This window comes from Rosa rugosa, chromosome 7 (assembly GCF_958449725.1).
Source record: "Rosa rugosa chromosome 7, drRosRugo1.1, whole genome shotgun sequence".
NCBI lineage: Eukaryota > Viridiplantae > Streptophyta > Magnoliopsida > Rosales > Rosaceae > Rosa > Rosa rugosa.
In genome coordinates this window covers 31746533-31759045 of record NC_084826.1, presented here as the reverse complement: position 1 = coordinate 31759045, position 12513 = coordinate 31746533, and the positions used below count along the sequence as shown (strand labels likewise).

Genomic DNA, 12513 nt, shown 5'->3' with positions numbered 1-12513 from the left:
GTATAAAGGCAGCCTTTTTCTTAATTCCTTTCATTTGGTTTGGCTTTCTAACTGTTTCGATTGTTATATGTCTAAATTCGTCATATGGAATCATGAGAGAGAGAATGTAATTGCCTGCTAATACTTTTCGAGTTTCAGCCTTTCATAACAAGGTTGATGAATTCTTGTTTGTTTGGGTAGTTGGATACTGTCCTTGTATAAGTTGAATTTCCTTTGGATGTTAAGAATTTGAGGTTAAATTTCAGTGTTATGGTTACATGTATCTAGGCAACTGTCTATGTATGTATTTGTCTAGTTGATCAGTTTTATCTAGTTTTTGCTGTGAATGATTTCAGAGAGGCTTATCTAGCATTTTAGGCTTTTTTTTTTTTTTTTTTTTTTTTTGCAATTTCTGTACTAAAACGGTAATTAGACTCGTTGATAATCTGCCATTTCCTTTTGGTGAAAACATCAAAGGTCAATTTTGGTGGTGAAATATATATGAGCTTCATCATCTATTCACTCCCAGGGCCTGGGTACATGGGAACTTCATGCTGGTTGGTGTCGAGTCCGTAGTAGGTCATTCAATGTTTTGTATCTTGCTTTGATCCCAATGGCGATCTTCAGTCCATTTATGGTATACATTATTAACCTAGAGAAAAACATCTTTACATGAACATTCTGTTGTACTCTTTCAGAAATTAACAATCATTGAAAATGGAATATTTAGTAATTTAGATGTAAACCTATTTCAAATATAAACTCTCAGCATGGTATTCAGATTAACTTTGAACCCAAATGATAGTTTGCTATAGACACTATTTGAAATTGTTGATATAGCGAAGTGATCAGCATTTCCAAGGGACGTTTGACTTGTTGTAAGACCTGTACATTGTGATATTATGGTGTCTATGTTTTTATTCCATCTGCTAAACTTCTCCCTGCCCACTATACTGTTTCTCATCCTCGGAGACATGTTTCCATTTATTTGGTAGCTAGCTGCCGACTTGATAATCTGGTTGTTGTTGTGTTACCTGCCAACTTAATATTAATTTGGTGCAGTTAAACCGCATTTCACTTTCATTGATAACAAAAGGACCCTTTCCCAACAAGAAAGCCGCGAAGTGCTCCCATTATAACCTCAAGGTGGTGGAAATTATAAGATTTGCCGGTACCAAACGTCAGATTGAACTTGTGAAGTACGTAACGAAAACTGCTATTAAATTGGAGAAAATTGTTTTTAACAGTGTCCGTCACGGCCTCACGGGTGTTACCATACAAGAATTGACAGACTAGCTGAGATTGGGCATGAAGCATGGAGCAAGTTAAGAATGGTCATCTAAACATGTTGGGAAGATTAAGAAAAAGTTGCCTGCAGCGCTAGTGCAGAAGTTGTGTGCCTCTAGGCTCTAGCTACTAGGCCAGTAGGAACTGCAGTTCTTGCTTTATCTAGACATGTTTGCATTTGATTATGAGAGTTTGGTTTTATTTATGTCAAATGAAAGCAACAGGAACGAATTAGGTAGTTAACTATATATTCTGCAGCATATCTGCATGAGTGAAGCAGAGCTGCTTCATGGCTACAGTTTTAGAGACTATAGCGTGTTGAAATCCTACCTTGCATCTATCATCAAAATGAATAGGTGATATCAGTTCATGCTAACCTTCACCTGTGTGCAACCTGATATATGTGGAGACTACTATGGGATTTCAAGGATTTGTGTTGTGTGTAGACCTGTGCCGCCGCATATTAATGTCTCATCTTTGTTGACTGCGCTGGCCCCCTGGTACCAAGGCACATCGGTTTACCTGCTGCAAGTGCAAGAAGATACAACGATGGTCAATCAATTGCTTTGAAGTATTTGGGGATACAAAGATGTAACAGAATGAAAGCATTGAGATTAGTGATGCAGACCTAGTTTTATTTTTTTATAATGGATGTGTGACAAGCTTGCTTCTTAGAAATCTACCGCTTCTTGGTGATCGATAAACTTGCTTTGTAACCTAGTTTCATTTCCTTTCAGGTAACTTCTTATTAGGGCTTGCCATTCACCACCTTTCCTTCTGTCGTTCTCAACTAGTGATTCTCAAACTTACTCATATCAGAAAGGTTAGTATAAATTGTATTGGATACGTTTTTCTTTTGTTGTTGGATTCTGTTAGTGCCTTACTTCTTGTTTGTTTTACAGCAATACAAGATGGATTTTGTATTAATTCCTTCATTATCTAATCTCAAGCTTATGGAAATAGCAATTAATGAATCTGATAATTATTGTGCTGTTCCTCAATTAGCATCTTTTGTTAAGGCATCTCCTGACTTGCATACACTAGTCTAGGAGGTACGTATACATTCAACTTTGGTAAAGGTATTTATGAATATATGATAAACAGCTAGTTTGTATGTGCATCACTTGTTTAAAAAAAAAAAAAAAATATTAGCTTCACGTACTGATGATGATGGATCTGAATGTCTTTGACGTTGAGCCATTCAGGTTCAACAAATTCCTATTTACATGTGTTAGTGATATATCTAGTTAGCTAGGTCTTTGCACTAAACACTTGCCTTTTGCTTGAATACATGGATGTCATTAGGTATCTAGAATACAAATTTCACTTCATCTTCTGTTCACTTTATTACCAATTTTGTAGAGAGAAAAAGTACAAAAAAAAGCATAAAAGTTTAGCTTTGCTACAGATTGCTGTCTAGTGGATAGTTGGTCTGTTGGAATTTCTTATCTTGCTTTGATTCAAATTATGACCTCGATTCCATTTTGATCTGAACATCTATGAACGAACATTTTTTTTTTTTTTTTTTTTTTTTCTTCAGAAAGGAACTTTCATTTTTTTTTTTTAAAGGGGTTGGTGCGGCTGCCCTCAAGCCTTGATTAATGAAATTGCGAGAATACAAGGGGGGGGGACGTAGAGCCTGAACCCTAAATTACAATAAGCATAAAGAGAACATCCTGAAATAATACCAGGATTCTCTACAAAACTTATGTATTCTAACAAGCACAAATTAGCAAAGAGTGCACGAATGGCTACTCCATTTGTTTTGACATAGCGGTGACATACCAGAAAAATAACTCTATCACGAAGAAGCATCATTACAAATAGCACAGCTTTCCTACTATGTTGCCACACGGAAATAAATCCGACGACACTCAATTTCATCCTGCCACTAGGAGGTTGTGTCCATTTGATCAAGCAAATAGCTCGCCGCCTCGCTAGACCAGACAAGTCACACAGAGTGTGCATACCGGGACATAGCCCACATCGCCCTATTAAAAGATGATAGGGATTTATTGCTGGCATAGAGCCACCAAAAAGAAACTTTCATTAAAAGAACAGAGTATTTAGTTGTAAATAAATGTCAAGTATAAAAATCCTGTATTCTCTCATTCTCGGAGGTTCAAAATTTGGTAGCTATGCTGAAGGATAATATTTGTGGTTCTTGTTTTATGTATTCACAAAGCTGTTTCTTTGGTGCAGTTGACAGGAAGTTTTGATAAAAAGTCGCATTGCGAAGAAGAGAGCAGCAAAATACTCCCATGTTTGTCTAAAGGAGTAAAGGTGGTGGAAATAGTAGGGTACTATGGCTATAACCGTCAACAGGGGCGGACCTAGCATCAGGCCAGACGGGGTCCCGACCGCCCCAACCTTTTATACTTAATTGTTTAATTACGTTTAAGTTCATAATGAAAGCAATAAACTAACAATAAAATCTGCTACTGAACAGTAACCCATATGACTACTGACAAAAATAGTAGTTGCATTTGATTGGTTAACCATAAAAAAATATAATAATACTATAACCATAAAGCAATATACAGGGATGATTAGTGATAACTGGAAAAGACATTGAAATCTTTTCGGATAACTGGATTCCGGCATTACCTGCAGGGAAACCTGTTTTGACAACTTCAGCGCAAAGTGAGGTGTTTCTAGTGGAGGACTTGTTGTTGGACACGGGAATTTGGGATGAGGCAAAGATACGCCGTTTGTTTCCAGTGGTGGAGGCAGAGTTGATTACTAGTATACCATTAAGTCGCAGAGTGGTGACTGACAGGTTGATTTGGAGGTTAACAAAGGATGGTAAATTCACCGTAAAATCTGCTTACCGTGCGTCATTCTCTAATTCATCTAGTTATAGTCCTCTTATTTCTTCAGTGGATAGTGCATTCTGGAAGAAGGTGTGGAGTTTAAATACGCCAAACCAGGTCAAGATTCACTGTTGGAGAGTGTGTTTGGACATTTTGCCTTCTTTGGTTAAGCTGGAGTCAAGAAGGGTGCAGTTAGCCTCTACCTTGTGTGTGTTGTGTGAATTACACAATGAGACTACTCTACACATTTGTAGAGACTGTCCTTTTACTCAATTGGTGTTGAAGTCCAATGCAATCTTTAGACAGGTTTGCTTTGGCCCCCAGAATGTAGGAGTTGGTTTGATGCAGTGGTTAAGCGTTTGTGCTGTAGAATTGTCATCAACCAACTTTGGGGAGTTGGTTTTTCTTCTTTTTGGGATTTGGAAAGAGAGGAATGAACGGGTTTGGAACCAGAAGAAGGGCGATGCGCGTGATGTAGTTATGAGCAACATGGCCAGACTGCAGGAATTTCGGGTACACAATATGCCACAAGGGAGGAACATAAATAGAGGAACAAGGGTGGTGAAGTGGACGGCACCTCCAGTAGGTTTTCTGAAACTTAATGTTGATGGGGCGTTTAATCATGTTACTCGAAAGGGTGGGCTAGGCTTTGTGATCAGAGATGCACTGGGGGTTATGTTGGCTGGGGGGCCTGCCCTCTAGGAGGCTTATTGTCACCGGAGCATGGGGAGGTCATGGCGTGCAAGAAAGCTATGGAGTTTGCAGTGAGCCATTCCTTCTCTCCGGTGATTTTGGAGACAGATGCTGTGGAAGTCCAAAGGCAGTTAAAGGAGACAGTGGGTAGTAATACTACGGTTTTGGGACGGATTTATGATGACCTGATCCTGTTGCTGGAATCAGAGACTTTTGTGGCCGTTACTCATGTAGGCAGAATGGGGAATAACGTAGCACACCAGTTAGCAGCACATGCTTGCTCTTTGACGCAGGACTGTTTTTATTTTTCTACACCTTCTTTTCTACTTGCTGCAGTTGCAGCTGAACTCTGTAGTATGTAAGATTTATCATTTCAATAAAGGGCTGACTGTTACCCGCAAAAAAAAAAAAAAAAAAAAAGGGATGATTAGTGATTACTAATTCAATTTATGCTGTTTGACAAGTTTTGAATGTGTATGTTGCCAATTTTACAATTCAATGAATTCATTAATATTTAATTTCATTGAAATTTTATTTTAACAGTATTTTTTTTTAATCATTGATTTTACTTTTAGTCAACTATTGGCTTATGAATTATACTTTATTTTTATATTATTTTTACAGTTGATTTTATTTATTAATAAATTATTCTTATAGCAATTTAGTTGCGACAATTTATACTTCTATCTCGACCCCCCTAAGTTTAAATTCTGGTTCCGCCCCTGACCGTCAAATTGAACTGAAGTACTTAACAAAAACTGCTAGTAATTTGGAGAAAATTATTTTTGATTATGTTTCTTGTTGGTTTAGAGTACCCAACAGACCAAGATACAAGCATGCAGTGGAGAATGAAGAATTGTCTAGAGCTCAGGCTCAACAGCTTAAAGACAAGAGTATAACTAAGTTAAATTTAACTTTAGCTAGATAATCAAGAATAACTAAAGCAAAAGTTATATTTCTCTCTCCTCTTTTGTCCACATGTCAATTTACAATTCCATAAAATATAGTATATGACTTACAAATAGCTACTATTGCTGGAGCATCATTGTTAAATCAATAGCTATATTTTTTTATTTTAGCTAAATTTAACTAATAAGTAACTTTTACTGTTGGAGATGCTAGATACTAGACGACTAACACACCTTATGGGTGTGGATAACTACTTGGTAGTTATTTCATAGAATGTGGCGAAAACTGCTCTACGTTTTTTGTTATTTAGTTTTATTTTTTTGTTAATTATTTTCTTTTTCTTTTATTTTGTGAATTGACCTTTTCATCATTATTGGATATTTCAATTAAAAGGTTTTCTAATATTTGAGGGATATTTTGGAAGAAAAAAAATCTGTTTTGATTTTTTTTTTTTTTTTGAAAGAAAGAAGTTTATTGAAGAGAGCCTAGCTCAGATGGTTACAGTCATAATGGAGTACATCAGTAATACAAATAGGAGCCTGTTGGAACCAAGACTCATTCTGATTGGATTCAAAACCAATATTTGCAAGTCTGTGTGCAACTCGGTTGCACTATCTGGGGGCAAAACTGATTTGTGCTTCCTGAAACTTCATCTGTAGGTCATGGATATCAGCAATGATGCCTGCATACTCTGAAAACTCAGATTGAGGATGCCTGATTGCTTGTACTGCAGTAAGGCAATCAGTTTCAATTGTGACAAAGGGAAGCTGTAGCCAAACCGCCATCTCTAATCCGTTTCGAATAGCCAATAACTCCGCTTGCTGCGCCGAGTTCACATGAGGCAGATGGTTAGCAAAAGCAGCTATAAAATTTGAAGCAGGCCATATCTCGCCATTCTCAAGAAAGTTTCGAATAGCTAGACACACATCCAAACCAACAATATTCCAATACTTTTGAAAGAAAAAGGGAGACATACCATCAGGTCCAGGACTCTTTGAAGGGTGCATTTGAAACAACGCGTCCTTAATTTCATCATCAGAGTAAGGCCTCAATAAATCCTCATTCATGTGTGGAGCTACTTTCAGTGGAGTTGCCCTAAAAATCTCAGAGATTGCATCATCACATGTGCCTTCAGTAGAGAAGATGTCTTTGTAGTAATTTACACTACTAGAATAATGTTAATAGACATCATGTCATTTACATCAGTTAAGATTTCAACCGATGTAAATTATTTTTCTAACATCAGTTCTTGAAAAACCGATTTCTATTCATGCAATTAACATCGTTTTATAAATTTGACCGATGTCTACATTTTTTTTCAAAATTTTGAAAGCGCGGAACCAAAATTTCGAAAGCGCGGAACCAAAATTTCATTCCCCCCAACACTTAGTCAGTTTTCCCACGACTATGTTTTCCTACACTCCGTCAATTTTCATTCCCAAAACCTAACCACTGCGACAGCCGTCCAGCAACCGACATCCTCTTCCTCCTTCTCCGCTTCCGACCGTTCCCCTCCTTCTTCTCCTCCTTGTCCGCCTCTGACCGTTCTCCAGTTTGAAGCATAAACCGGAGCTCCCAATCAGCAAGGACGAGATCCGAAGACACAGACCATCCTTATCACCCCGAAAACACAGATTGCAGTCGCCGTCTCTTCTTTCTCTCTCCATGGGCCTCTCCATCTCAGCCCCTCTCTTCGACCATCGAGGCATCGACGGCCCTCGCTCTCCTCGTCAGTAACTCGGTAAGACGAACTGACAGTCGAATAGTTGTCTGGGTTTTACTTTCTGGGTTTTCAATCGATCTATCTCTCATGAACATCTCCATGATTTTCTGGGTTTTACTTCCTCAAGCAATAAGGCAGAAATTCTAGGTTACTTTCTGTGTTCGATTTCTGATTCTTCAAGCTTAAAGCTCCTTTCTGAAACTATTGGTCAGTTACTCTTGTATTGTATGATTAAATTGATTGTGTTGTCAAATTGTATTAGCTTGTATTGTATGGATAGCCTAACATATTTGAAATCCTATACCATACTTGCTCTCTGCATTGCTGCATAATCGATTATGATGTTGGGTTACTTGATGTTGTGATTTTTAATTTGGTTCTGTAGTTTTTGAGCCCTACAAGGTCAGCAAAGTGGATCTTCTTGCCCAAAGTTGCTCTTCATGGCTCTTAATTTGGGGTGCTCGGCACTTGGTGTCTGGAAGGTGAATTATTCTTCAGCTTTCTTAATTGTTTTATCCCTAATGATATCTATGAAGGAATCTAGTTTGTTAAATATTCATTGTTCCTGGCAGCCTAATGATATCTATAAAGGAATCTAGTTTGTTAAATTTTCATTGTTCCTGGCAGCTTAACACATAGGGGTTCCTTCCTACACATGCATCCGATTGGGTTTCATCCTTACCCCCTGCTCAGGTACTGTTTATGCTTCCCTAGACAATTAAATTTCATCTGGAATGTGGTCTTTGTTCCATTCCTGAGGGATGTGAACTAAATATTAGGTGTCTGGCGGTCTGGCCTCTAACTCTCTCTTTGTGGGAGGGTGACGAGATTATTACTTTAGATTATTGAGTTGAAGTTTCAGATATATAATGTCCGTGTGGATGAGGTATGGTGTGATATATGGTTAATTACCTGCAGTGCACGTACTGTATTAGATGGTTGTTACTTAGTTGTAATTTTCTTGATGCAGGTTATATGGTTAATTACTTGCAGTGCACGTACTGTATTAGATGGTTGTTATTTAGTCGTAATTTTCTTGATGCACGTTAAGAGCAAGCTTAAAGGTCACTCTAAGAGGATAACTGGCCTAGCATTCTCTCATGTATTAAATGTGCTAGTTTCATCGGGAGCAGATGCTCAGGTACACCTAATCAGATCTTGTTCTTATGTAGTTTTACTATTGTGATAGTAGTCCAAAATCTAATCAGCCACAGGTCCCAAGTCAGGTACACCTAATCTTCTCTCCTGCATGATTTTTATTCTCTGTTGCCATCCCTTTTTCTACCATTCACTCACTCAAATGATCTACGTTTTTATCAAATAACAGCTCTGCATGCAGCTTCATTGAGTAGTTAAGTCCCCTTGCTGCACACTCACTAAGGGCCACCTTCTTGTGGTTTTACTTTGATTACTGCTCTACTGCCTGTCAAATTGAAATACTGAACCCTAAAAACACAGGAATGGGAAAAAAATAGAGGTAGTATTAACCTTGGTTTACTAGTTTTCACTTATGTGCACCTCATTGAGATTTGATTTTTTTTTTTTTTTTTTGTGAGAAATTGGAGTTGGAGGGTTGCACAAAACTGGCAGCATTCATATCACATCCTGTGAGTAAATGCAATATGATTAGCAAGGAAATTGAAAAGGCACACTAGGAGAAGGTCAACCTTGATGATCATATTAGTGTTGCTCTCTTTGATGAAAATGTAATTATATTTCTGTTTCAGTCATAATTTATATGCATTTTGTGCACTTGAGTGACATTGAATAGAATGTCTTATGTGCTTGCAGGTAAGAGCTCCTCAGTTGAAGAGATTGTACATATATGCATTACCTAAGTTGATGACAATATGGCAGAACCAACTGCTTGCTCCAAACTTTGATGTCAAATTGTAAACTCCATAGAGATACTGTTTTGTGAGAGTTTGAAAAATATTTTTTTAGTCCCATTAATGGTCAGAGATGGTCTTCAGCAACTACAGAATCTGCAAGTGAAGCTTTGAACAGTAGTGGAGGACAACTCTTCCTGAGTCTGTCTTCCTAGTGTCCGTTACTCAATGAATCGCTAGTGGATAACTGCAGAAATCTAGAGATTTTTTCTGCAATGGTTCAGGAAAAAAATGAGTTGGATAATCAGTGTGCTCCAATTAAATCATCTCTATTCTGGATTGAGAAGGTAACATTACTTTTACGTACACAATAGTCTTATACGAAATAACTCTGCTTATATTTCCTTTTCACTCAATATAATCTTAAATACTAGTTTGAGTTCTTTTTCACTTACTGATCATTAGTAATTTTCCAACATCTATTGGTTCTCATGTATATCTACTTACTTTCTTTTGTGTGTTTATTCATAATGGCCAGCAGGTCAGTGAAATATATTCGGACGTACGGGGACTTTAAGCCATTTGATGCAATTGCTTCTACTTACAATTCATTTGCTCCACCTTCAACATGATATGAAAAGCCATGCCGCCACTTCCCAGCCATCTGATACATTTTTCATAAAAGCTTGCAAGTTGACGACTCAAGGGACAAGTCCAGAAGGCAAATTAACCAACTTGCATGTACGTATATATTAAGTGTGGTGTGTGCACCAAGTATTTGTCGTAAAGTTTATCTACGACTAGCTAGGTAAGTATTGGTGTGTTTCAGGTGTTTGAGTTGAATTAATTGTGCTTAAAGTGCCTTGATCCATTGAGATAGTTATCTACAGTGACAACATCTCTACCGGGAAGACACAGTGCAGGCCGGGAATGGAGAGCTAGCAGTAAGCAGTGTTGATCCCAAGCCTCATACTTTTCTACATAGCACGGTGTAAGTTTTATCACTTTTTTTCCAGTCTACTCAAACTATGCTCAGTATAGACAACTGGCTAGCTTTTGCTTTTTTGAGAAAAAATATAGTATGGTACAAAAATGCTATGTTTTATGGTTTCTGCCCTGAAACCAATGCCAGTAGCCATATGACATGGTGCAAACTCTGTTCTAGTGGGCGGCAAAGAGTCGGAACTCATATACCCAAGAGCAACTTGATGAGGTGCGCATTGAAGCGGCTGACTACTTGTAGATTTTGCTATAGCTAGATCTTGACAAGCAATATGATTTTGAGTAAGGCTAGATTTTGCTGACCATTTTGTAGTAGATGTAGTGATATCAGGATGAATTGTGAACAAATTATGCTGCATGTAGTTATTGCAGTAGTGGTATCTTCTACACTAGCCTTAAAGTAGGTTAGGGTTTATTGTGCAAAACTTTTGAAACTACCTCAAGCTCTAATTTTGTATAGAAATTAATACAATTCCCTAATATTTAAAGTACATTTGAATTTCATGTTATTTGTGGATCAGCTTTCTAGTACTAAATACAGCAGCAAAAGGGATATATAACAGTAGTTTGAATTCACAGATTGATGTCAAGAAATGAAAAAATCATCAGTTACTGATGAAGAACTGATGTCAGAAACAGAAATTACATCAGTTTGAAAACAAAAACCGATGTCAGAAAAGAGAAAATACCTCAGTTTGGAAACAAAAATCGATGTCTAGCATTACTATGAACATCAATATATAAACAAAAACGATGTCTAATATAAACATGGACATCGAGATATAAACAAAAACCGATGTCTAGCATTACTATGGACATCGATATATAAACAAAAACGATGTGTAGTATAGATATGGACATCGAGATATAAACAAAAACCGATGTCTAGCATTACTATAAACATCGATATATAAACAAAACCGATGTCTAGATTACTATGAACATCGATATATAAACAAAAACCGATGTCTAGAATAACTATGGACATCGATATATACACAAAACCGATGTCTAGTATAAATATGGACATCAGTTCAAACTATACTACAGAATGTAGATTGAATATCTAGTGAAATATTATGTACCAAACACATGAAAAGCTTATGAACCACAAGCAAAAATTAATGAGAACCGATGTGTAAAATATTATCAGACATCGTTTCTAAATCAGAAACGATGTTAAAATGGATAATTGTGTTGTTAGACCTATACTTCATTAAGCATCTAATGCCAAAATATGAAGGTTTGACAATAGCTAAACACACCAAAATGGTGATCACATTAACGTTTTTACATCGGTTCTGAACCTTAAACCGATGTCTCGTCGCAATTTAGACATCAGTTGTGAACCGATGTCTTAGTTTTGGCGATCTTTAACATCACCCACTAAGACATCAGATTTTTTTTTTTTAACATCAGTTGTGAACTGATGTCTATGAACTTTATCCTAGTAGTGTTAGGAGTAATTGCTGAACGTCATTAGGATCAGTTGTCCATTCATTGTTGTCAGTGAGCAAACCCTTAATTGTATTCTTGCTTTCTTTTACGCCTGGGCGTTTGAGGCCGATAGACCGAGGAACCGAACCGAATAACCGATAGACCGACGGGCCGGTTCGGGTTTTTGTCTGTTTCTTCCCGGTTCGGGTCAAAACTGAACCGAAAATTAAACAAACGGGTCGGTCTCGGTTTCGGATGTTACTGAGTTCGGGTAGACCGACCCGGACCGATATATTAACTTATACATGTGGCAGTATTTTATTGGTCTTTAATTATACATGTGGACGACGCCAAACCCTAACCTCAGCTCATTCTCTCTCATTTGCTCGATCATTCAACTCGAGCTCTCAACTATTCTTCCCCAATTTTCATCCCCAAATCCTAATTTCATCCCATTTAGGATAATTTCTTGCATCAGTTGGTCCGATTTCTTCAATTCATTGATCATATCCTTCCCTAGACCTAGGATTTTGACTCGAGCTCTCAACTATTCTTCCCCAAACCCTAATTTCATCCAATTTCAGATAATTTCTTGCATCAGTTGGTCCGATTTCTTCAATTCATCGATCATATCCTTCCCTAGACCTAGGATTTTGACTCGAGCTCTCAACTTGTCACCGTTTGTCCCATAATTGAAAACCCTGAAACTCCAATGGCTTCAAATCAGTCATTACCAGAAGGTGCAACTGCAACAAGCATGGCTTCAGGTAGTGCGCCGGCAAACCCAAACGCTATTGTTCCGGCAGGCTCCACGGCAGATGCAAGTAACTCCACCCCAAGT

At 37.6% G+C, this 12513-nt stretch overlaps 2 long non-coding RNA genes across 9 annotated transcripts; both read left to right on the top strand.

The window, feature by feature from the left end:
* The first annotated feature begins 7051 nt into the window (after positions 1-7051).
* On the top strand, positions 7052-8099 carry LOC133723962 (uncharacterized). Its single transcript, XR_009853373.1, has 3 exons — positions 7052-7422; positions 7790-7886; positions 8032-8099. It is a non-coding gene; the product is annotated as an uncharacterized LOC133723962 (long non-coding RNA).
* A 347-nt stretch (positions 8100-8446) lies between these two features.
* LOC133723961 (uncharacterized) lies at positions 8447-10744 on the top strand. 8 transcript variants are annotated; one of them, XR_009853368.1, is made up of 5 exons: positions 8447-8545; positions 8732-9110; positions 9196-9580; positions 9775-10041; positions 10124-10744. It is a non-coding gene; the product is annotated as an uncharacterized LOC133723961 (long non-coding RNA). The 8 variants fall into 8 exon arrangements; XR_009853370.1 differs by having other exon boundaries at positions 8453-8630; XR_009853369.1 differs by having other exon boundaries at positions 8453-8881; positions 8961-9110.
* Positions 10745-12513: the final 1769 nt, after the last annotated feature.